We start from the raw sequence: 5,454 nt of genomic DNA on the forward strand, positions 1-5,454 counted from the left end.
AAGAAGTGATGGCATCTACACCATGAATACCAACCACCTTTCTACCTGCATACGATCTAGAAGTGGGCCACTGATAGTTGTTGTTGAATATTCTCTCAAGGATTTCACATGCCTCATTATAGGACTTAGCAAGAAGAGTCCCGTTCACTGAAGCATTAACCACCATTCTAGTATGAGCGTTGAGACCGTTATAGAAGGTCTCCATCTAGATGCAATGTGGAATGCCATGGTGAGGGCATTTGCGCAACAACTCTTTAAACCGTTCCCATGCCTCATATAAAGATTCTTCATCAAGTTGCTGAAATGAAGTAATCTCATTGCGGAGCTTCGCATTTTTAGTGGGAGGGAAGTACTTCATCAAAAACTGCTCAGCCAACTCTTGCCAAGTAGTCACAGAATCAGATGTAAAAGAGTTAAATGAAGCTCTCGCTCTGTCTCTCAAGGAGTATGGGAATAGCTTCAGCCTCAAGGCATCCTTTGTAACTTCAGGCAGCTTGAAAGAATCATTCACTTCAATGAACAAAGGAAGATGGAGGTGAGGATCTTTTGTTTGCATCCCACTAAACTTTCCCAACATTTGAAGCATTTGGAACATAACTGGCTCAACTCAAACTGTGTAGCCTGAATTTCTAGTCTCACAATGCCCGGATTAAGCTCGTTGAAGAGGGGGGGAGCATATTTTTTAATAGCACAATCTCTGTCATCAACAACAATAACTGCATTCTGCCCATTATTGGCAGCTACTCCCCCTTGAATTACTCTCTCTTGAGCAGCTCCTGCTTGATTTGCTCAACATCCATCATCACTACTTCCCTTTTGGATTTTTGTACTTCTCGCCTTCTCCTAAATGTACCTTTTATTTTTGGATCAATGGGAAGTAATTCAGGGTCTTGATTCTTGTTCATACAATGCGTAAACCTGAAATTGCAAGAGAATCTCCCAAGTTAACACAAAAGAATTTAAACCAAATTGCAAGAGACTTAATTTCACAATAATGAATTTTAACAGTCCCTGGAAATGGTGCCAAAAAATTTGTTGTGTAAAAAAAAGTTAAGTGGAAGTGTACACTGTCAACAACAAGTACCAGATATCGTCTCAACAATGACTATTTTTTTTAGTTTTTTATTGTTAAACTTAGTTCTAACAAAATGATTTAAAAGCACTAAGATTAATTAAAAATATTGTGGTCTAATAACTAAGTAATTAAGTACTAATTAAATGTAGAAAAATAATGGAAACAACTCAAGAAAATTGTATCAAGGAGTAACAAATGGTATGATGGCAGCTAGAATAATTATCTCCCTAATAAGCAACCCTGACAGTGATGCTGGATTGATGCTGCAGCAACTGGTAGTCTAGAATTCTAATTAATTTTCATAGGCTTTTGTCAAAGAACTATAATTCTAATCTTTTAATTAAACCACATATGTCTATGCTAATTCAATTTCAAAGATTTAATTCAAGCATCAATTCTATAAGACTATGCATAGTAATAATATATGTCTACATCACTACAATGTTGAAATCAATGAATTCAAGCATGAACCACTCAAATTGTGTGTCAATTAAATGCAAACTTTTTACTTTTGAACATCAACTAAGCTACTTACTAAATGTGATCAATCATTAGCAAGTATTAATCATGAGAAATATTTGAATGAATAAACCTTGTTGACTGATGATTTAGCCAACGACACGAAGTCACTAAAATGATAATAATTTATAAGTTGAATGCAAGAACTAAATGACACAAATGTTTTATAGTGGTTCGACCCCAGAGATTGGTAATAACCTACGTCCACTTAGTGATTTTATTGATGAAAACCTTGAAACCTGCGATCAGGAAACTAGGGTTCACCAAGTTTCACAAGCTCCAATGTGGAATACAAAAATCGTGTATAAAAACACCCGTTCTCTTTGAATACAAAATTCATTCCCCTTAAATGAATCCCATGAATCCTATTAATAGGCTCAAGGATGTACATATGGGCCAATGGGCCGTGTTTAAACTTTGGTACAAGCATCTTTGAATAATAACGGAAATCATCATAGTTACACATAAAGAGGGTCAAATATCTTAGAAATATCTGACTTGTAACTGTATTTGAACTCTGGCTTCATTACTACAATTAGACTTGGTTGCATATGTTAGCATATCTTCTGTCGTATTGTTCAATATCTTTCTTAAATCCATCGAGCAGCTTCCTATCCTTATCGTTGATCGACTAGATTGTCGTCAATAGATAGTCTCGTGCTATCCACATGCACCCCGATCATGCCACATCAGCAAGAAAATATTTTTTTGGTTAAACATTTGCCCCCCCAATTTTATTTTAATGCGATCATCATTTAATGAACTTACTCGACCAGCAATCCATCTGACTTGTCACATCTGTCATTACTTACTTTTTTAATAAGGCAAGTAATCATGACCTTTACAGTTTCACAGAAACGTTTTGATGGTCATTACGATTCCCCATGCATCGAAACCCTATTCCCATTATTACCTTCCATTACTTCCCCGAGTAGTATATATATAAGCCTCTTCACCTTTTTTCATTTTTTACCTGAATCTTCTCTCTCATCAGGAATACTCAAAAAAACCTTCAAGAAAAAACCCAGAGAGCTTAGTGCGATCCAAGACATCTTAGAGCAACTTCGAGCAAAACTTTCGTGATTTCTCCCACAATCTGTACTCCAAGTAAGTTTTCGAATCCATCCTCTTTTCTTTGTAGCAATTTTCATGTATTTTGTTCCTGATTCACGAGTTTTTGTAACTGGGTTTCTACTGTTCTTGAGAATTTTTTTGGTAATCGGGTTTAGGCAAACACACATAGAATAGGTATGCTACAATAGAGAATTTAGGCAGTATAAAATACTAGAAAATGCTTAGAAGGAATATGGGGTATAGGTACACCGTTTTCGAGTCCAAAATCGAATTGAAAATTTGATTTTGAGTATTTCAGAAATTGGGTTTTTCCTGCCTGTTTTCGGATTTGAAAAGTTTTTTTGGAAAGCTTTTCACATTCACTTTTTTTTTTCCTGTTTTTCCAGCCTACTAGTATGTTTATTGTGTTTTTATCAGGATGCTGCTAGTCGTATAAAAGCTTAACTTTTATACATGAGCAATGTTATCCTTGCTTTTCTCTTTTTTCTATCTATTGGTCATAGATTCTCACTTTCCCTTTGCTCTTCTCAGATATTCACGCATGAGCCCTTGGGAGGTGAGAGACCAATAGATGACGACTTTCTCGCTTTGTTTTTCGAAGATCAAGAACAACCTTCTTTGCCTTTTCCCAAGCCTTCGACTTCACACTCACACCCTACGACTAATCCTCCATACAACCTGTCATAGAACCAATCGAACATGGGTCTTGTCAAACACACTGCTCGTAGAAAAAAGAAAACCATAGATTCACCTTCCAACCAGCCTGCAACTAATGCCGAGGGTCCTTCAAGCTATCCTCAACCTTTAAAATTTTCTCCATCAGATATCTAGTCCAAAGCTCATCCTCGTGACAGTCCTTGAGCAGAGGTAGCCTAGTACATTGCCCGTCCTAGCGTCATATCGACCAGGATGGTGGAAAAATATCCCAAGAAGTAAGGACTTCCTGGAATTACTTTATACAAACCTACACCTAACCAGAGGGAAAACATGCCTGGAGCCGCCTACAGCCCCTGGTCGAGGTATCATATAGAAGCAGGGGAAATCTTGCCCTTGCATGAATTTTTCCGGGGGGTGGTCAATTATTTTGAGTTCGCCCATTTCCAAATAACACCCAATGGATATAGAGTACTTTCAGCACTCGATACCATATATAATCACAAAAAATGGCCTGTGCCTACTCCTCACGAGATCAATTATCTGTTCGATCTCAAATCCAACCCCAATCAGAGCAACACGGTGTTCTTCCATTTCTACAACCAGGAATTCGCTCGCACATTCCTGAGTGACATTACCTACAAGTCCAATTTAGGAAGGTACTTCCAAGAGTACTTCCTAACGATTGACTTGGTTGTAAACAACATGGCCTTCGCACGAGGACATAAAATTTTAATCTCTGATCGACATTTATCCAGTCATTTTTCATCTTTCCTTGTCCTTAGTTTCTTAGTTCTATATCTAGGTCCATGGCACAGAACAGACCCCACTCCAGAAATGGAGATTAGGGCCACAGCCTTGGCCAGCATGACATATATAGAAAAAATGTCAAGGAGTTGGTCACGGAAAGAAATTTAAGGCTGATCGGTCTTTTAGAAACTCATCAGGAAGTGAGAGAATCCACCGCGGGGAGTGCCACTAGAGAGGGCACTAAAGGACAAGAAAACCCCAAGCAGCAGTAGGATGTGTCACAACCCCAGAGGCATCGACCAATGGGAGTGACCATTCGAGAATCGTCCCCTAACACTCGAGCAGCTAATACTTCTACCAAACATGGGAGGGGAAAACAAAAGCTACCAGAATATACTAGTCCCATACTCGAATCTTCCGACGAGACTGATATAGATTTCTTACTCTTAAATAAGCTTCCCATCCCTTATCATTTATTTTATAGCGACAACATCTTTAATTTACGACCAGTAGTTTTAGCTTGGACTTCTTCGAGGCAGATAATGAGTGTAGAAGTAGCTCTTTAGATAATGTAGCGATCGGTAATAATAGTTCGGGTATACTACTTAGAATTTCTTTTTAGTTTCTTCCTTCATAGTGCCAAACTATTTCTTGACATATCTGCTCATTTATTTTTGTTTTGTAGTCATGCCATCCGACGACGCCTTTGATATCTACGCTTTTGCAGACACTCCAACGAGCAAGAAGAAGTCAAGCTGAAGACACCCTGGAGAAGGCAGTGGGGAACCTTCAAAGAAAAAGGCTCGACCAGAGGTCACTCCAGCTCCCATTCCTTCTAGATCAACAACCCCTCCTCCTCCTTGCACTGATCCTTCCACCAATCAAACGGGAAGATCATTGGCTGCAGAATTGCTAAGCAATGCTTATAGCTCAACAAATGACAAATTGTAGAGATTGTCCAAGAACCATCGCAGCCAGGAGGCCTTTGCCTGTCTTCCTTCGTTGAAACCTAGCCAGGTCCTTGCTCGTGGGTTCAATGAACTCCTCAATGTAAGTTTATTCTGTATTGTGTTTTAGTCGAACAACATTTCCTTTGATTAGCTATAAAAGCATCATTCTTCTACTGTTCGCATGGTATCTTCACCATAAACAGCGGCTGGTGTCGCACTGAGGAAGTCGATGTAAATCATGCCGAGGAGATCAAGGCATGGGAAGCCAAGGCTAAGGCAGCTGCTGAGGAGACCAAAGCAGGGAGGCCAAGGTCAAAGCAGCTTACGACAAAGTTGTCATTTTATCCGAGGAGCTGAAGAAGAGCCAAGAAGATTTGGCCAAGGCTGTTGCTGCCAAGGAGAAGTTTAAGGAAGCCTCTAAGACCAATTACA

The 5,454-nt window shown here is 39.1% G+C and overlaps 1 non-coding gene across 1 annotated transcript; it reads left to right on the forward strand.

The window, feature by feature from the left end:
* The first annotated feature begins 221 nt into the window (after nucleotides 1-221).
* Nucleotides 222-328, forward strand: LOC133827669 (small nucleolar RNA R71). Its single transcript, XR_009890320.1, has one exon. It is a non-coding gene; the product is annotated as a small nucleolar RNA R71 (small nucleolar RNA).
* Nucleotides 329-5,454: the final 5,126 nt, after the last annotated feature.

This window comes from Humulus lupulus, chromosome 3 (assembly GCF_963169125.1).
Source record: "Humulus lupulus chromosome 3, drHumLupu1.1, whole genome shotgun sequence".
Lineage (NCBI taxonomy): Eukaryota > Viridiplantae > Streptophyta > Magnoliopsida > Rosales > Cannabaceae > Humulus > Humulus lupulus.